The 21,939-nt window shown below is 37.8% G+C and overlaps 1 long non-coding RNA gene across 1 annotated transcript; it reads right to left on the minus strand.

The window, feature by feature from the left end:
- Positions 1–885: 885 nt before the first annotated feature.
- On the minus strand, positions 886–4,280 carry LOC104094647 (uncharacterized). The gene is made up of 2 exons (XR_011415932.1): positions 3,915–4,280; positions 886–1,314 (listed from the first exon to the last, which is right to left on the minus strand). It is a non-coding gene; the product is annotated as an uncharacterized lncRNA (long non-coding RNA).
- Positions 4,281–21,939: the final 17,659 nt, after the last annotated feature.

Raw genomic sequence — 21,939 nt, forward strand, 5'->3', positions numbered from 1 at the left:
TTCAAATATCATAAATAACAAATCTTGATCAATAAATTATCGAAATAACAATAAATTTAACAAACACATTTTGCAATTAAAAAGAAGAAGAAAACAAAATTAAAGAAAAAGAGAAAAAGTGTATGTATATGAACTTATCTAAAAATTGGGTATCAGTTAAACTTTTTCTAAAAAGTGAATATAAATTCAACGGATGACAGAAAATTGGGTGGCACATGAAAATTTTTCCTTTCACTATGGTTGAAAGCACTATCAACTACTTAACATGTTAGAATCCGTTGTAAAATTTTTCCTTTCAGAATAGAGAGCTTTTGTGAATAGGAATAGCCATTAGCCAACTTAATTAGAGTTCTAATTAACGTCAGATTGTAATCTAATTAAACTAAAAAAGATTGAAAAAGGTGAGAATCCAATCCTATTCAAATTGGGACTCTTTAAGTTAGAATCCGTTACAAATTTAGCCCTATCTTTTGAATAAAAGTCTTAGTTGAATTTGAAGCATTGGTAAAATATTAAATATTAACAATTTTATCCTACATTGAATTATATATTTTGTCTTTAAAAGTGGATCAATATTTCGAGAATATTTTTGTTTATATTTTTACATTTGTGATTTTATAATAAATTAATTTTTGTGTACGTAGATCTTTAATTAGTATATTATTTATATGGAAATTCTTTTTATAATATTTCCTTTGGAAAGATATATGAACGAAACATTAACCTATTGATATTTGAAGACTAATCCACCAAATAGTTCGATACAACTTCCACAATATAGGTTCTAGGTAATTACCTTGGTACACATCCAAACTCGAGGCATATGTATCACCGAATTATGAACTCATAAATTCAAAATCAAATTTAGAATTTTAAATTCATGAATTCTTACCGCAACCTCAAAATTAATATACATCTAAAATCTCCACAATGTTACTGTTATACCACAACCATTCAACCATTCTCTTGGGGTATATATATCAAAATTACAACAACAATTAAGCTAAAACATAACAAGGTAAGCTAACTAAAAAAGAGAACTCTACAAGAGTGATACTATAGCTATCAATTATCATTCCTTGGCTCAAGAGGAATGATTTTCAGCTTTCTCAGAGCTCGTCATGATCATGTCCAGAAGACGCACTTCCTCTCACTTTCTCAACTGTTTTATGCACTGTCTGCTCCACCACCTTAGCAGCCGATTTGGCGGTCTCCTCAACGGTTTCTTTGCTCTTACCAAAGCTCTTCTGGGCAGCCTCTTTCATCCTCTCCTTGGCACCACCATCAGCAGTAGCAACCTCCTTGCTCCCAAAACTGACTATTTTATTAAATTAGCCCCAATCCCAAACTCACTTTATCACAAATGAGAACAAAAATGTTGTGTTCTAATGCAAGGTTGTTAAAGATATAGTAAGTAATTCTTAAAAAAATAAAATTATCGTCGCTTTAAAGCGTAAAAGTTTTTATAATATGTTCCAGTACAAAATTGAACATGATAATGGAGAAATAACAGTATAACTACCAAATACAACAATCAGGGCGGCTTTATAACATTTGTGGCCTAAAGCCAAAATTGGAGGCCTTAAACTTAAACAAAAACTTCTAATTTTTATTTGAAGTATATTTTTCTAGCTTTTTGAGATGCAAATTTATTAATAATTTTTTTATAATCGATTTCTTCTAATCATTCTCTCTCAAATGATAATATAGCTAATCTTTTTAATCTTTCTTGAGACATTATTGATCTTAGGCAAAATTTTATTAATTTTGGTGTTAAAAAAATTTCTTTCGGTGAAGCAACTGTTACAGGATCAGAGCTGTTAACATTATTCTATAAGCAATATAAACATTTGAAAAAGAATCAAATTTCTTAACTGATTGAATATATATCAATTAGAGTATTATCTTCAACTTGATTCAATTTTTTACACGAAATAGAAAATCAAAAATACTTTTATACACTTCAAACTATTCAAAATCTTTATTGAAGTGAAAACATGGCTTGATCTACTATGTATAAGAACTAATCAACTCTAAAAAATATTTCAAGAGACTTTATGGTTTTATTATCAATATTTACATCAAATTGTTTCTCTATATATAATACACATTTATTACAAATAGTACTCAAAATTTTCTTCTAAATGATAACTTAAATTTCCATACAAAAAAGACATAAGCCTACTATTTCTAAAAATGGGGCCCCTCAAATTTGGGGCTTAAAGCGACCGCTTAGTTGCTTCACGTTTGAGCCGCTCCTGACAACAATCTCTACATTATTATTCTCAGAAATATTACGGCTATCCCTTTAACACAGCTAGCAAATCCCAACCATGCATTTATCCTGACTTACATCTCGTTCAATCTATAAACACATGCAATCCAATCTCAAAAGTGAAGAGCTGAGTATCTTCACTTTGCTGGAATTACGCGGGTAATCAATTAAACCCCTATGGTTCATTGTCCGTCATCCTAAAGTAGTCCTCACAAAACTTTCAGGAAAAGAAAAAGTAGTGTACGTATTGTGTATAAGCATAGGATTTTTGGTCGAATCAATTCAACCCAATTAAGAAGGACCAAATCTGACAAAGACAAACACATCTTCGCCGCGCCAGATGTTTACACCAAATCAACGGAGATGTATTACAAATTTTATCATATAAACTTCTATCATCTTACCATGGTTGATCAAAATACATTCTCTTTGTATTTAATCACATAACCTTGTAAGTTAGTATATTTTGGTCTAAACAACTGGTAAAGTAAGGACTCGTTTGGTACGATGGATAAGAGATAATTAATATCAACATTAAATTTGAGATGAGTTCATCCAACGTTTGGTTAGGATAAAATTGCGGTATAACTAATCTCGGAATTAGTTATCTCGGGATTATAGTGCTATTTTTATCCCTATAGGAGTGTGGAATAATAATTCCGGAATAAGTAATTCCGAAATAATTAATCCTGGAATAACTTGTTTCCCAACCAAACGACCCCCAAGTATTTTCCGATATCATCGGCGAGCGGTGTCACATTTTAAAAACTAAAATGAATATTGAATGATAAAGCTACTAATTAACGACAGTAAATATTTAAAAAAATTCCACCATAAACATAAAAATTCTGTCTTTTTATTCTTCATCTATGTTAGAGGAAAAAAACAAAAGAACAAGACAATTTTTCTATAGAAATAGAATTAATTTATCACTTAGATTTTTATGAATGAGCTTCGTCCATACTATTTGTTTCCAAACAATGGGGCTAAAAAAGTTATACTTAGAAAATGATTATGAACGATCTTCGTCCATACTAGTTGTTCTTAAATAATGAAGCTAAAAATTTTAAGCAATTAATGTGGTTAATGAGTTTTGATCCGCTGACTTTTACCCATAAATTGACAAACTTAACCAGTGGACCACGGAGTATCAATAGTTAAATGGGGTCACTGGTAACACCAGGGGTGGAGCTACAATAGTAGATGCGGGTTCGGGCGAACCCGATGACTTTTTTCGGAACCCTATATTTGTATTGAAATATTTACTAACTCTATATAAATATATACTGCCGAACCCAGTAACAAAAGGGGTCTTGGTTCAATGGTAAGGGCTATGAGTTCGCTGGGAAAGATGAGGGTTTGATTTTCGCTTAAAGCAATGCTTTATTTTAAAATTTAGAACCCACATACTTCAATTCCTAGCTCCGCCTATGGGTAACACTATATATTTTCGTTAAGTAATCTTTATGTGTATTGGTAGAAATTTTCGATGAAGCGGTGTCACTTGACGCCGCTTGGGTATACGTGCATCCGCCCCTGGATATCATGAAACGGTGGAACACATAGAACAACAAATTCAAGAACAGCAAAGAAATGAAAAGGGAAAAAAGAGAGTTCAATGGGGGAATAGAGAGCTTACTCTAAATCAGCAGGAAAAAACTTAAGTTGGAGTTGATTGATATACGACTTGACCTTATCCCAAGATCGCAACGACGATGTTAGAAGGGTAGAATAGGCTTCTTGTTGCTTGTCTCGGACGTTCTTTTGTGCAGCATCCCCATATGTGTGAATAGTTGCAAAGGAAAATGTGACAAGCCAAAAGATAAATACTACACTTAGGTTTTTAGATCTTTCCATGCTATTTGATGTTGAACAAGAAAATGGTTGTGTTTAGGAGGATATTTTTGCTCAGAAAATTACATAAATTGAATTCTGATTTTGCTATTCTTTCTAGGAATTTGCTATCCTTTCTAGGAACTAGAACTAGGAATAGCCAATTATTTGACAAATGTTCAAAAGTGGATACTGTTTCCATGCATGAACCCCACGTTTCCCTTTGTTGTAGAATCTCCATCCAATACGTCCAAACAACACGTATTAAATTAAAGTAATTTTTTTGCCCTTCTTCCTTTCCTTTTATATTTATTTGTTATGAAATAAAGATTATAAAATAAAGACAAGTATAGAGAAAAATTAATATATTATTCAAAATTCAAACTTATGTCTATAATAAACTGAAATTTCCTTTATTTATAGAAGAAATGAAACTGCTGTGTAAGCTGCTTCTTCAACCTGCTGTGTAAACTGCTTGTAAGATGCTACTGCACTAGATATAGATAATTTTCTATCGAGAGTAATATTTATTCATAACGGAGTGCTGAAAGGATAAACTCATTGTGGAGCACTATGATATGACAGTACCTCCACATGTTCAATCTGCTGTGTAAGCTGCTTGTAAGATGCTACTGCACTAGATATAGATAATTTTCTACCGAGAGTAATATTTATTCATAACGGAGTGCTGAAAGGATAAACTCATTGTGGAGCATTATGATATGACAGTACCTCCACATGTAAACACGTACCCGATTTGAGATCGAGCTTTATGTGGATCAGATAAATAACCTGCATCTGCATAACCAACAAGATCTGCACTACCTTTGTTAGAATAAAATAAACCCATATCACATGTTCCCCTTTAAATATTGCAATATCCCGTTCCAATGTCTCCGTGTAGGAGAATAGTTATTTCTTGCTAGTAAATTAACAGAAAATGCTATGTTAGATCTTGTAGAATTAACAAGATACATAAATGCACCAATTGCACTAAGATAAGGTATTTCGGGACCAATGAGTTCCTCATCCTTTTCTGGAGGTCGGAACATATCCTTATTCACTTCAAGTGATTGAGCAACCATTGGTGTACTCAATGGGCGCTTTGTCCATGTAAAAGCATTTTAAGACCCTTTCTGTATAGGCAAATTGATGGATAAAGATCCCATTTGCTAAATGTTCAATTTGCAGACCAAGACAAAGTTTTGTCTTTCCAAGATCTTTCATCTCAAATTCTTTCTTAAGATATTCAATTGCCTTTTGGTGCTCTTCTGGAGTTCCAACAAGATTTATGTCATTAACATAAATAACAAGTAACAAATTCTGATGCCATTTTCTTTATAAAAATATATGGACAAATAACATCATTTATGTAACCCTCTTTCAGCAAATATTCACTAAGGCGATTATACCACATATATCCAAATTGCTTTAAACCGTACAATGATCTTTGTAATCTGATTGAATACATTTTTCGAGATTTTGAATTTGCTTCAGGCATTTTAAATCCTTCGGAGATTTTCATATAAATTTCATTTTCAAGTGAACCGTACAGATAAGCTGTAACTACATCCATTAGATATATTTCAAGCTTTTCATGTTGTGCTAAACTGATGAGATATCAAAATGTTATGGCATTCATAACAAGTGAATATGCTTCATCAAAATCAACTCCAGGTCGTTGTGAGAATCCATGTGCGACAAGGTGAGCTTTGAATCTTTCAATTTTATTTTTATCATTCCTTTTTCGCACAAGAACCCATTTATGACCAACTGATTTTATACCAACAGATATTTGGACTACTGGTCCAAAGACCTCTCTTTTAGCAAGTGCGTTCAATTCTGATTGAATTGCCTCTTGCCATTTTGGCCAATCAGATCTTTATCGACATTCTTCATTAGATCGGGGTTCAAGATCCTCACTATCTTGCATAATGTTAAGTGCAACATTATATGTAAAAATATTATCCACCACTATTTCAAATCAATTTAAATTAATTCCTTCACCAGTAGAACTTATTAAAAGCTTCTCACTCACTTGAATCTCGGGTTCATTGATTTCTTCAGGAATGTCAGAAATAATCAGATCTTGGGTCTCTTCAGGAGGATCCCTTCATAGTATCGTTTTGATTATTTATCGATTTTCTTTTCCGATGATTTCGATCCTTAGAACCCAAAGGCCTACCACGCTTTAGGCGTGCTTTAAGCTCACTAGCTCTCATGCTAGTAGATGGTCCTGCTGGGACATCAATTTGGATAGGCATATTTTTTGCAGGGATATGTGACTTAGTTATCCTTTTCAAATCAGTAAACGCGTCTGGCATTTGATTTTCTATATTTTCTAAATGGATGATCTTCTGGGCCTCCTGATTACATATAGGGATACGTGGATCAAAATGGGATAATGATAAAAATTTTCACGCAATTTCTCTTTTGATTTCTTTTTTCTCCCCCCCTAATTGTGAGAATTTTATTTCATCAAACCAACAATCTACTAATCGAGCAGTAAATAAATCTCTCATTAATAGTCCAAGATAGCGAATAATAGAGGGTGATTCAAATCCAACATATATTCCTAACCTTTTCTGCGGGCCCATCTTACTGCATCGTGGGATGCTACTGGCACATATACAGCACATCCAAAAATTCGTAGATGGGCAATATTTGGTTCATGACCAAAACCTAATTGTTACGGAGAATATTTATTATAATGTGTCGGTCTGAGACGGATAAGTGATGCTGCATGCAAGATAGCATGGCCCCAAACAGTAGTGCGCAATTTTGTTTTCAGAAATAGCAGTGATCTTGCTATCAATTGCAGGCATTTAATAAATGACTCTACAAGGCCATTTTGAGTATGAACATAAGCTACACGATGTTCAACTTTTATCTCAACTGATAGACAGTAATCATCAAAAGCTTGAGATGAGAATTCTCCAGTATTATCAAGGCGAATAGCCTTTAAAGGATAATTTGGGAATTATACCCTTAATCAAATTATTTGGGCTAATAGCTTTACAAACGCCAGGTTGCGAGATGATAGTAGGCACACATAAGACCATCTTGAATATTCATCTATTAGGATCATAAAATATCTAAACAGCCCATTTGGTGGGTGAATAGGTCCATATATATCCCCATGTATACGTTCTAAAAAGGCATAGGAATATCATTGCTTTGGCATAGTCTTGGTTTGATGATTAATTTTTGTCCTTGATGGTGTCTTCCAGATATATCGAGGGCTACAAATTCAAGTTTAGAAAGATTTAATATTATTTAGAAAAAGAAAGTTTGTACCTCTAATAATTTCAAAGTATTTGCTCAAGATGGCAGAATCTCGTGCTGATAACGTGTTATGAAATAAAGACTGTAAAGTAAAGACAAGTATAGAGAGAAACTGATATATTATTCAAAATTCAAATCTATGTCCATAATGAACTAAAATCTCCTCTATTTATAGAAGAAAGGAAGTTGTTGTGTAAGCTGCTGTGTAAGTTGCTACTGCACCAGATATAGATAATCTTCTATCAGGGGTAATATTTATCCATAATGGAGTACCGAAAGGATAAGCTCATCATACCAGATATAGATAATCTTCTACCGGGGATGATATTTATCCATAACAGAGTACCGAAAGGATAAGCTCATTGTACCAGATATATATAATCTTCTACCGGGGGTGATATTTATCCATAACGGAGTACCGAAAGGATAAGCTTCTTCAGGAGGCTTATTTCCAATAGAATACTAAATAGATAAACATATTTACGGCGGAGTCTCATATAGATAAGTTCTTCAGGAAACTTATTTACAATGGAGTAGTAAATTAACATCCATAATATAATATATTTATAACACTATTTAATTAAAGTAGAGACTTTTGAATGCATATTTTATTCTTTTTTAAGGAAGGAAGTCACCAAGTCATCATGCCCCCTTATGTAAGGCTGTGCATTTGGACTGAATATTCGAGAGTGCGAACCGGTTCACTCAATTCGATTTTTAAATTAGGATTTCGGAGATTCGAATTGGATATGGGTTAGATTTTTTAAGCATTTGGATATCTGGATCGGTATAATATTAATCCAATCAGACCCGAAATCCGAATTATATGGACATGTATAAATATTAGACTTACATTTAGGTTAGGTCTTCTCATTTCATCTGCCCCTCTTTAGACTTATCTTTTCTTAGTTTATATCGAAGTTTCTCTCTCTACCCTCTCTTTAGATTGCTCTGTCCACTTCTCTTAAGTCTAATCTTTGTGTCTCTCATTCTCAGTATCTCCTTCCTATCGACGGACAACAATGCCTCTCTCTTATTAGACATTTGTTTGAAATTTCAGTTTATTTTATTTTACTATGAAACTTTTGTTTTTTCTATTGCTATGAAAGACATTTGTTGATGTATTGAGTAAAATATGTTATGACACATGGCCGTCCAAGAAAGGGATATGTGGAGCCCAAGTCAGGGAGATGATTGAAGACTAAAGACAACTGTTTCGTTTGTCACCGGAAAGTATAATGCTCATAAAGATGTGATAAATGCTCTTCTCCCGGTAGCATTCAATAGAGAATATTCATAGCATTAAGAGCAGTTATCAGTTATAAGAAATTTGGCATCTATGTTCACCGTTATATCTTCATAAATACCCCTCATATTTGACATTAAAGAAAGGCACGATCCTAAGACTTTCTTCATAGCTATAAATAGTGAGCTCAATTGTCATTGTAAATGGGGAAATGTTCTGGAAAACTTATATTATATTTTATACAAAGCTCAATCCAATTTTATCTTCTGATTTCTCGATTCTTTTGTTGTTGTGCCTGGAAACCTCATTCCCGAAATTGTTGCTTCTGTTGTTTCGTCTATATCTTAAGGCTAAGTATTGCGTAATTCTTCAATTATTTATCTATTTCAGGAACAAATTAATTCACTTATCTAGAAATCACATATAAATTCAACTATACCATTTTACGAGTAAACAGTTTGGCGCCCACCGTGGGGCCTAGATAGCCGTGTAATTAAATTGATCCTTGCCTTTTTTACTAATATGTTTTGATCGTTTTTGTCTTAGAAAAAATCATAAGCAATGGCAGATAACACTGGTAATGATATGCACAACCCCGAGATTCGAAGGTATCAGCCTCAGTCCGAGGACTCAATCAGCGATACCCATAGCGAAGGAAGTGACGCTACACCAGTGCATTACAGACAGTATCCTCGACATGTTCGGGGGACCACCATCGATGATGTCGATGAAGAGCATGTCGTTGACGCAATAAGGGTCTTGCAAGAGCAATAAGCGATCATTCTAGGCCACCTCACGCGACAAGATAAATTTATGACGGAGTTGAAGCAAGTGCTGTCGGGAGCTTTGAATAATGCAAACAGACGAGATTCTCCCGGGATTACCACGAATCAAACAACACAAAGGATCGACAACAACACTCCGAGGGGTAAAATTGGCTCCGGTGGGGTAGGGGAACGGATCCAGTCTCAACAACGAGAATGATTTTTTCAAGAATGAACTTTTACGGTTCATGAGGGAAGTAAACGCCCGCATGGACCAGATCCTGGGCGCGCCACAAGTGCTAAAAGGCCTAAACTCGAAGAAGTATACTCAAGTGTCGTACAAGCCAAGTGCAACACCAGAGTTAATCCCGAAGTAGTTCAAAATGCCTAAAATACCAAAGTATGATGGAACTTACAACCCCCAGGAGCATATTACCACCTATATAACAACGAAAAAAGGGATTGATTTAGCTCCTCACGAAATTGAATCTGTGCTGCTAAATAAATTTGGAGAAACCCTCATGAGGGGAGCCTTGACGTGGTATTCACTGTTAACCGAGCATTCCATAGATTCCTTCGAAATGTTGAGAATTCTTTCATTAAGGCTCATGTTGGAGCAAGAAAAGTACAGGCCTAACAGGCCGACATATTCAGGATAGCGCAAGGAGAGTCCGATCTGCTATAAGATTTTGTTACCGGATTCTAGAAGGAGATAATGTTGCTCTCGGTTGTCCCGGATGAATAGGCGGCTGAGGCGTTCATCAAAGGATTGAATCCGAGGAGTTCAGACGCTTCCCGAAAATTGAAAGAAAGCCTACTCAAGTTTCAAGAAATGACTTGGGCCGACTTCCACAACCTATATGCATCAATAATAAGGATCGAAGATGATCAGGTTGGTTTTCCATTATCGACCAAAGGACAGGAAAAGATTAAGGAAAAATCAAAGGATGATTATGACGCAGACAGGTGGACTTCGAGGGGCCGATTTTTGCCTTACGAATGAACCGAAGGCCGTAGTAGAGGTTTCCGTTTATTAGACAGGGTCGCGATCGACAGGAGGGCCGATCGCGGTCGAAATGATCGATCACTGCAGGATAAGGAAGTGGCAGGATCACAAGATCCTTCATACCCCATATTATCAGAATACAACTTTAATGTCAGTATAGTGGAATTGGTATCGGCCATGAGAAACATCAAAGAAGCACGGTTACCAAGATCGGTGAGATCTGATTCTAACTAGAGGGATCCCAACGTGTGGTGTGAATACCACAGGACGAATGGCCGCCAGATATGGGACTGTCGACATATCCGGGAGGAAGTGGCAACGTTACTAAAGAATGGTCACCTCAAAGAATTCTTGAGTGACCGAGCTAAGAACAATTATGGTCATAACCGAGACAACGCAGAACCCTTAAAAGCAGGAGAAGATCCCCCGCGTCAAACAATCTACATGATCTTCGGAGGGAACGAGATTAATAGGGTCACCTTTTCAGCAGTAGAGAAGATGAAAGTATCAATAACGCATAGCAAAAGGTTTCGGGAAGACGATATCACTTTTGCGGAGAAGGACGCAGACAGATTGCTGCTACCACACAATGACGCATTGGTTATTTATTTAAATGTGCTAGATTTTAAGACTAAACATATTTTAGTGGATCCATGGAGTTCGGCTAATATCATACAATTGAGAGTATTGGAGAAAGATAAACTCACTGGAAGCATTATTCAGGCCACAAAGCTCCTCGATGGATTCAACCTCGCAAGTGTGACTCGGGGAGAAATTTTATTACTCACAAATGTTGAAGGAGTAATGAAAACAACTCTTTTCGAAGTGGTAGATATTGATATAAGGTACAACATCATTCTGGGAAAGCCATGGTTGCACGAGATGAAAGTTGTACCATCAACATACCATCAATTGCTGAAGTTTCCAACACCCGAGGGAAATAAGTAGATAAGGGGTGACCAACCGGCGGCAAGGGTGATGAATGCAATTTCGGTCTCCAGTAGCAAAGGAAAGGAACATATGGCATAGCAATTACAGGGCCCGGCATCTACTCCTAAACTAGATGAAATTAGCCAAGCATCGGAAGATAATCAGGTGCCGAGATATTTCCAAGATCCATAAGAGACCGATGCGATGAAGTCCACAGCGGAAGAGCTGAAGCAAGTGGCATTGTTAGAGGAATTCCTAGAAAGGAAATTCCACCCGGGGACAAGACTGCACCCGGAACTCAGGTCCGACTTCATTAAATTCCTTAAATCTAACACCGATTGTTTTGCATGGCCGCATGAGGATATGACAGGTATCCTGACAGAGGTTGTCGTACACAAGTTACGTTTGGATCCTAACATACCTCCGATAAGACAAAAGAAGCGCCCGATCGCTGAATCCAGGAGTAAATTTGTCAAAGAAGAGGTAACCCACTTACTTAACATCGGTTCGATCCCAGAGGTAAGATATCTAGACTGGATAGCTAATGTAGTAGTAGTTCCTAAAAAGAAGAATAAGTTTCGCATATGCATACATTATAAAGCTCTTAATAAGGCCTGCCCGAAAGACTCGTTCCCACTGCAAAATATGGATCAAATGATTGATGCCATAACCGAGCACGAGTTAATGAGTTTCCTCGATGTTTATTTCGGGTACAACCAAATTAAGATGAACCCGGAAGATCAAGAAAAAACTTCGTTTATAACGAGTTTCGTTATATATTGTTACAATGTGAGGCCCTTTGGGTTGAAAAATGCCGGAGCCACTTATCAACGGCTTGTGAACAAAATATTTAAAAATCAAATAGGAAAAACTATGGAAGTTTATATAGACGATATGCTTGTTAAATCCTCAAAAGCTGGTGATCATCTTAAACATCTGCAAGAGGCTTTCGACATTCTAAGAAAGCATAATATGAAGCTTAATCTCAAGAAATGCACGTTCTGGGTCAGCTTTGGTAAGTTTCTGGGGTTTCTAGTATCACAAAGGGGGATTGAAGTAAACTCCGATAAGATCAAGGCCATAGAGGATATCCCGGACCAATTGACAAGTGTGAAGGAAGTCCAAAGACTTACGGGGAGATTTGCAGCTTTGATCATATTCATTTTTCGATTGTCAGAAAAGTGTCATCGTTTCTTCACACTGCTCAAAAAGAAAATTAATTTTGATTGGACCTCGGAGTGCCAACAGGATTTGAGTGATTTAAAGAAGTATTTGTCAAGCCCTCCATTGCTTTCAAAACCAAAAAAAGGGAAAACGTTGCTGGTTTACCTCGCGGTCTCGAAAGTTACGATAAGTGTGGTTTTAGTCTGAGAAGATGAAGGTACGAAATCTCCCATTTATTATGTTAGTAAAATTTTAACGTGAGCATAAACCCGTTACCCACATTTGGAAAAACTGGCCTTAGCTCTTGCAGTTGCCGTTCGAAAGCTGAGGCCCTATTTCCAATGCCACCCGATAGCCGTGGTGTCTACTTTCACTTTGCGGAGCATCCTCCATAAACTCAAGCTCTCGTGTAGATTGGCCAAATAGGCCGTCGAAATGAGTGAGTTCGACATATAATATAAGCCGAGGAATGCAATTAAATCGCAAGTCTTGGCTGACTTCATGGCCGATTTTAGTTCGGGATTATTGCCTCAGGAAACCAAGGAAGAAATGATGATGTTAGAATTGACATCAGGGGTTTGGACCTTATTTACGGACGGAGCTTCCAATGTGAAAGGGTCCGGGCTCGGTATAGTCTTAATCATGCCTTCGGGGGAAACCCTGAAGAATGCTATCAGGACGGTCCATTTAACTAACAATGAAGCAGAGTATGAAGCTTTGATTTCAGGACCAGAGTTGGCCCAGGGACTTGACTCTTAGGTCATTGAAATCAAATGCAACTCACAGCTGGTGGTAAATCAGGTATACAAGATCTTCGAGACCAAAGCGAAGAGCATGCAACAATATATGGTAAAGGTTCAAGCTCTGCTGGCGTGATTTTGAGAGCGGTCAATTACTCATATCCCAAGGGAAGAAAATGCAGAATCAGACGCATTGGAAAACCAAGGGTCATCAACAGAAACAAAGGGAATGGAGTCAGGGTCGATAGTACAAATGATGAACTCAATCCTGGATACAGATGGTTACTACGAGGTAAATTCAACTAGCCTTGTCTAGGACTAGAGGAATGAAATTATCTATTATCTCGAACATGGGAAGCTACCTGAAGACCCCAAAATGTCCCGGGCGCTGCGCGCCAAAGCAGCGTGATATAGCTTCAAGGGAGGCCAATTGTATAGAAAATCTTTTCAAGGCCTACTGGCCCGATGCTTAGGAGTGTCCGGAGCTAAATATGACATGATAAAGGTTCACGAAGGGATATGAGGCAACCACTCATGCACAGATTCCTTGGTATTAAAGTTGGTAAGGGCAGGATATTACTGGCCCTGCATGGAACAAGACGCCAAGGACTTCGTGCGAAAATGTGATAAGTGTCAACACTACACGCCACTGGTGAATCAACCGACAAAACCCTTACATTAGGTCCTATCTCCGTGACCGTTCATGAAATGGGGAGTGGATATCGTTGGACCATTACCACCGACTCCCGAAAAGGTAAGATTTCTTTTAATTTTAACTGACTATTTCTCTAATTGGGTAGAAGCAGGTCCTTGTCAGCAAATCAAAGAACGGGAAGTGGTGGATTTCTTGTGGAAAAATATAATTTGCAAGTTCAGAATACCAAAAGAGATAGCATGCAACAATGTGCCATAATTTATCGGTGCAAAAGTTACAAAGTTCCTCCAATATTTGAAAATAAATAGGATCACATCTCCCCTTTATCATCCGAGTGCATATGGTCAAGTGGAGTCGACGAACAAAGTAATTATTCAAAGCCTCAAGAAAAGGTTGGCAGCGTCTAAAGGAAATTGTCCCGAGGAATTACCCGGAGTTCTATTGGCATTCCGAACTACGACCAAGTCGAGCATAGGGGAAACCCCTTTTTCCCTCGTGTAAGGTGCAGAAGATTTAATCCTGGTAGAAGCAGGGGAACCGACCTTGATATACTTCCAGACATAAGAAGAATTGAACAACGGAGCAATGCTTGTCAACTTGGAACTGCTCGATGAACGCAGGGAATTGGCATATATAAGAATGGTAGCTCAAAAGCAAAGAATGGAGCGGTATTATAATCGAAGAGACAACCTCCGTTATTTCAAAATAGGTGACTTGGTCCTAAGGAAAGTAACTCACAATACCCGGGAGCTCAACGCGGGGAAGCTAGGTCCAATGAGGGAAGGCCCCTACCGGGTTTCAACTATCACCAGAAAAGGTTCATACGAGTTGGAAAACCAAAATGGAGAGAAGTTTCCCAGGAATTGGAATATGGCACACCTCAAAAGATATTATTGCTGATGAACATTATCTGATCAGAAAGTATGTGTTGCACTCTTTTTCCCTTCGTTCAGTTTTTGTCCCAATTGGATTTTTCTGGCAAGGTTTTTAATGAGGCAGTAACAGAAAGAATACTACGAAGACAACAACAATAAGACCTTTAATAGCAAGGCACACAAGCAGAGATCCACTTAGGGATGGTTAGATAATCTTTTGCTTTATAGTAAATTCCCACCGTAAAGTTAAGTTTGTTATTGAGCAAAGTTTATCTGATCATACACGAGCACAAACCACTAGAGGGTTGTTGGATAGTTCTTCGCTCGATAGAATAAATTCCTAAGGGGAAGTAAAGTGTGTTACCAAGTTAAGGATTATCTAACAACACATTACTGGAATCTTCGAATATACAAGACTTCTATTGTTCCAATGCGCATTCTTCGCATTCGAACAATGGGGGATGATATGAGGATACAGCAACAATGACAACCACATTAACGGGGAACGAAAAATCAGAAGTATATTTACATCATCGAAATCGGGGGTTGTGCGAACAACCTCGTAGAAACAAGTTGTACAAGTTAGCCACAAATAATGTCGATTTCTTTTCAGCATAACAAATGCTTATGTATTTTTTCAAAAAAGAAGGAATAAAATGAAATCATTTTGTTTTTATCTTGTTTCTTGTCTGAACGATGAATTAGCTTTGTCATTTGAAAGTTAAACAAGTACTTCAAATGTTAGTGTCGTAATGAACATGAGACGTCCTTTTTAAGAGCACCATAAACATAAGAAGACCCTCTCTTATAAAAACCTTCATGGTAAAGGGTTGGTTATGGAAGAATTTATGCTCGGAATCAAAAATGCTATCGGGAAAAAATACACCCGAAGCCGCATACGAAAAGGACGCAAAAAGTAAACTTGCGCAAATACTTATCAAAGCCCTCACGGAAAAGGGCTGATGCCCGGAGCCAAAAATGCTTTCGGGGAGAATACACCCAAAAGTTTCACATAATAAGACACAAAAAAGTCTACGCAAAATTCTTAAAGAAAATGCAAAGATTAAAAGCTTCCATGAATATTCTAACAATAAGAAGACTCAAACAATACTTGAGCAAAAGTTGTTTTTTAAATTCATGACAAAATGGCATATATACGAGAACTGGAAAAAGAAAATAAAAGCTAAACTGCATTTTCTCCGGAACCAGGAAGAAGAGAAGTGTTCGCGCCCCCGAAAAAAGTAGATGGATCCGCTGATGGCTCAAACGTTTTCACTAGTTTGGCCTTCGACATCATTATCCTCCAATTCTTCTTCGGTTCCCGAAAATTCAGAACCAAAATCAGAAGGACCAGGTGCATCGAACATCGATGGGAGTCCATTTTTAGCAGCTAACTCAAGCTCGCGGGCCTTAGCAATTTCGGCATCAAAATCAATGACACCAGTTTTGGCCTCTTCTAAGGTTTTTCTCCTCATGCTGTACATGTCATAAGTGTTTTCAACAACGAGGGAAGCCGCTCGGCGCTTAAGTTCTTCTTTGAGTCGGGTTACCTCGGTAGAAAGGTTTTCCCAGGCGGACCTAGCAGATTTGAGGCTGACATCAAGGTCGCGAACAATTGAACTAAAGAGCCTATTATGCTCTATAGTTTTCCTGTACTTTTCTTCCAGCTGGGCGTGTCTCGCTCCCACTGCAGAAAGCTCTTCAATTTTGGAGTTTAAGACTGCCTCTAAGTTAATCACTCTTTCAGCAGAGGCAACCTCATGTTCGGTTGCGGCAAGAATGGCGTTATGGACTTCAACCCATTTGGCCCTGCTTCGTCAAATCTAACCCTCAAAGGGCCAATATCTTGGATAAGGGTTACTACTTTTTGTTCACTATGCCGCAAACAAGCTTCCAATAGAACAGCCTCAGTGGCTTTGGTTTCCAGTTCTGAAAGGCAAGAAACATGTTGCTCTTTCTCTGCCAAAAGTTGAACCGTGCTGAGATAATTTCTTCTTTTTCACGTATCAACCTCTGAAGGCTCTCAGAAGCAAGAAAGTTTGCCTACAAAAGTAATAAGGGTAAAATTCAGGAGATGTTCACATCCAAAAGTGGAAGAAGTACTAAAGGAAGAAAAAAACGTACCGATGCGGCGTTATGCATAGCATTGTTCAACAAACACTCTCCTGAGAGTGCTCGAATGTTTTCCCAGTCTTTATCTGAAGCCAAAGGCTTCAGATAATTAGCAAGATCCACCGGTCGGGATAGCAAGATTCATCTGGTAGAGACCGAAAGAGTAACATTCCTCCTCCTTTGTGGATCTTCAGAAGGGGAAGCATAATTTTGCCCCAAATTCCCATGAACTGGGGACTGTGGAAGAGGAACATCTTCTTCGTAGTCAGACGCAGCCGGCAGAGGTGATGTAGCAGTTGCTGGTGTTGGTGAAGATGAAGATGAAGCTAATAGAGTTGAAAAGTGAAAAACAATTGCGTCAAGTGCAGTTGTTGGGGCCCGAAAATGGGAGTCGACATTATCTACTAAATCAAATTCACCCCAAAGTGCCGAGGCATCGTCCTCGGTTGGTGTAACTCTCTCAATAGGTTGAGCAACATGTGGAGATGATAAGAGTCGTCCTCTTCTATGTAGAGAAGCTCCCTCATCACTAGCTTCTTCATCATCATCAATCATCACGGTGTCTATGACCGGCCCGGAAGGAGGGCCAGTCACCATCGTTGCCGGAGAAGACTCGGGGACATCGGTCCTCACCCTTTTATTATTTTCCCCGGTTGTAGAAGAGCGTCTTCTATTTAGTTGTTTGTCTTCCAGCCGGAGACTCCGGAGAGAAGCATTTGCTCTCGAAGCAGGCCCAAAGCCACCTGTTCGAGTAAGTGCCTCATGAAGCAGCCTCGTCGCATCAGCAGGGTCAGCCAAGACATCCTCCTCGAGAACAGTAACAGAGCCCGCGGGTAGACCTAATTTCATAGATGATAAGTAGGAATTTTGACCGCTTATTTGCTCTTGTTTACTTACGTTTTAGCACAAAATGCTTAAAGGTATTCCTGAGAACTAATGAAATGTGCTTTCTTGCAGGCATATTGGAAAATGAGCCAAAGAAGTGAAAATTAACTCAAAAAGGAGTAAAATTGGACAAGAACCAAAACAAAACAAAAAGGCTGCAGTATGACCACACAATACTATGTGCGGTCGCAAAATCTGAAGATGCACTGATAGAATTTCTTCACAGAGTGCGGACCGCACAATTATTGTGCGACCGCAGAAGACTAGATTCAGAGATTTGTAGTTTGGGAGCTTAAAGATGTGCGGACCGCACTATTATTGTGCGGACACAGGATGCCAAAATGCGGCAGCACTTATAAATATGCGGTCCGCAGAATGAAGCCAAGATCTAGTCCAAGAGCAAGAGTTCAGCCGCACTCAGAAATGTGCGGTCCGAACAATTAGAGGAAGTGCGGCCGCATCTCACTTTTATGCGACCGCAGAAAGCCAACCTGACTAGTCAATCTCAAAGTGCGGACCACACACATAATTGTGCGGCCGCACAACCTTCGCATGGGCAATTTTGTCAGATATTTTCAACTGGGTATAAATAGATCTTTTTGTTAGTTTTAGGTTAAGTTTGGTGCACCTGAACATTTAGAGCCGTTTTTATTTAATGTATTGGGTAACTTTGTACTAGTTTAGCATTTAAACATTAGATTTTCTTTTCTTAATCAATTATTATGCATTTTATCTTAGCTTCTTCTTTAATTTCTTCATTTTCCATGAGTAGCTAAACCCTTAGCTAGGGTTGTGACTCAATCCTAGTATGAGTACTTAATGGATGATTGATTTAGGGCTTATTTATGATTGGGTATATGATATTTAGCCTAGTTCTTGCTTGAATTTGAGAATTGATGGTTGCAAACATTGCTTCATACCTAATTAACTTAGTTTTTTCTTGAGAAAGTGAGACTATGTCTAGGAAAACTTGGCTAACAAGAATTATGGTGAACTCAATAAATTGATAGCCCTAATTAAAGGGTCGAATCTAGAGATAGTAAGACCCGACTTCAGCATTTATCACTTATTTCGTGATATACCCATTTGGACTTGAGAAAGCCAAATTGGGCAAAATCACTCAAACTACCGAGAGGTATAGAGTGAGTAAATAAATGTGATTGCTATATTGTATCTCGATCAACCAAATATGCCCTAAAGCTCTAAATCCGTTAGGTAACCAACTAGGCGGATGTCGCAACCCTAGTTATTTTATAACGTGAAAAACAACCAAAACCAAAAACATTGTCTCTTAGCTTTACAATTACAAGCATTAGCATAAAAGTAGAAGTCGAAACGACAATTGAAAATGTTGAAGTGTAATCTTAGGCACGTCGTACATTCACACTAGGTATATACCTAATCCCACATCAAGCTCCCTGTGGAATCGACCCCGACTCGCATTGGGTTTTTATTATTGCATCGACCGCCTCGCAACTTAAATTAGTGGTGTGAGTTTGGGTGACATCAATAGACAAGTTAGAAGAGATTAATCAAGTTCTTTACACGAAAAATTAAAAAAAGATGAGTTTGAATTACCATGATTCTTGGCCTTCCGCCCATATTTAGGGGCCAGTTCTTTCCACAAGCGAGTCTCGGGCGTCGTAACGTCCAAGATTTTCTGTACTCGCCGGTCCAAATCTTCAATCACCGGTGGGACCCATCGAGTTGCTGAAATAAATGAAGGATGGAGGGTCAATACGGCCATTAAAATATTTTAGTAAAAGGAAATACTAAACAAAAGGCTTACGAGTGCGGCTCCAAGCGGCCGGAAAGAATGAAGTCGTTGCCGGTATGATATCGTTGGTGGAAATTACAACGAACCATTCCATCCACCCACGGTTGTTGTCATCATCCATGCTAGACAATAAAGCATGGTGGCCATGCTTGCAGAGGTTTATCATTCCCCGCAGAAGATTTTGGGAGAATAAAGATTCATCATGTGAGCTAAGGATAGTTCCTCTCCAGTTTTCTAGCACAAACACCGAAGGCAAGCAGCCGTCCTCCACACAGAAGGACTTACTTATGCCAAACACACCTGGTAACGAAGGCAAAATTTCGCAATCACGGAGTCAAGCTCTCCGCTCAAAGAAAACACACCCAAAGTAAAGGAATACGTGTAAACATATGTAAAACCCTCCTTGGGAAGGGTGACTCACTCCGATAGATCAGGAGCGATAATTTCTACGTCATGGCAGCGATAGTCTTCCTTCACAGTAGGAATGCTCAAAGGACATATGGAATAAGGATACGTGCTAACGGCCCATGTATGAGAATTAATAATAGGGAATTTCTCTTTGAAGTCTTTTGTGGTAATAAGACTTCTAGGGATGATGGAGCCCACTGTTGGAGGAGAAAAATCCTCGGCTTTATTTTTACTTTTTGAGGAACCGGTACGTTTCAAAGAAGAAGCCATTGTAAGAAAGAAAAGTTTTTTCGTTTGAAGAGAATTAGCAAAAAAGATGAAGAAACAATATACAAGTTATATGAAGGAAGTTCGAACAATTATGAAATATAAGGGTGAAAGTTGATATGTATAAGTAAAAGTTTTTGGCGGCTAAATTCATGGCCAGGATTACCTCGATAATCGGCAAAAGATGTGCTGTATCATGGGAAGATACGTATTCGGGGCATTAAATACGGAGAGACATGCGTCTAATCAACCGTCAGAAGCCTTCAGGGGGAATTATAGTAATTCCCGCCAAAAAAGTATTTCTACCAAGTTCCCGATAACACAAAGTTATGTCATCAGAAAGCAGGTGGACTATTTGTATTGGGTAAAATATGTTATGACACGTGACCGTCCAAGAAAGGGATACGTGGAGCCCAAGTCACAGAGATGATTGAAGACTGAAGACAACTGTTTCGTTTGTCACCGGGAGATGTAATAAATGCTCTTCACCTGGTAGCATTCAATAGAGAATATTCATAGCATTAAGAGCAGTTATCCGTTACAAGAAATTTGGCATTTATGTTTACCGTTACATCTTTATAAATACCCCGCATAATTGACATTAAAGAAGGGTACGACCTTAGGATTTTCTTCATAGATATAAATATTGAGCTCAGTTGTCATTGTAAAGGGGAAAATTTTTTGGCAAACTTATATTATATTTTATACAAAACTCAATCCAATTTTATCTTCTGATTTCTTGATTCTTTTGTTGTTGTGCTTGGAAACCTTATTCCCGAAATTGTTGCTTCTGCTGCTTTGCCTATATCTTAAGGCTAAGTATTGCGTGATTCTTCAATTATTTATTTATTTTAGGATCAAATTAATTCACTTATATAGAAACTGCGTATAAATTCAACTGTACTATTTTACGGGTAAATAATTGCCTTCTAATTTAATAGAATGGTGAATAGCAGTAGCCTTAAAAAGTATATGTAGTAGCTCGATTAGATTGTTAGTAGCCTTAATAAGGTGTACAATCCGATCCGAAAATCTGAAATATTTACCCAATCCAAACTTTAAAATCGATCCGATCCAATTTAATTCGGATTGCATTTTATAAAATCCAAAATTCGAATTTATCATCTGAGATGTACTAAATCTGATCCGATCCGATCGATGCACAACTCTACCCTTATGCCTTGAGCACAAAGGCCGGGCCAAAGTGTGGCATTCCGTGAGAGTAAGCTAACCCCAAAAACTTATTCGCAGTTCGAATTGCAAGCTGCAATTCACTTGCATGAACCTAGAAGTCGGTAATCGCCGATAAGATCGAATAGCAAATAATAACTACATTAATTTCTTACGATAGGAAATAGTATACGGAAATCAGTATATATAATTTAATCTTTAGTATTTATATATTAAAAAAAATATATAGTGCTGGGTATACTGGCTATCGCTTTTGCTTTGCATTTATTTTCTGATTTTCATGATGTTGTTATTTTTCCTAGGGTATCTGTCGGTGATATTGATATTGTCTCCTTTTGTCTTCTTGAGCCGAGGGTCTTTCGAAAACAGTCTCTCTACTCTCCGGAGTAGGGGTACGGTTACACACTACCCTCTGGGTTATTGTTGTTGTTGTTGTTGTTGTTGTTGTTGTTGTTGTTGTTGTTGTTGTTGTTGTTTATATAAAAATTTACTATAATTGCTCTAGAATTAACCCGATAATATAAAT

Source organism: Nicotiana tomentosiformis, chromosome 5 (assembly GCF_000390325.3).
Source record: "Nicotiana tomentosiformis chromosome 5, ASM39032v3, whole genome shotgun sequence".
NCBI classification, from domain to species: Eukaryota; Viridiplantae; Streptophyta; class Magnoliopsida; order Solanales; family Solanaceae; genus Nicotiana; species Nicotiana tomentosiformis.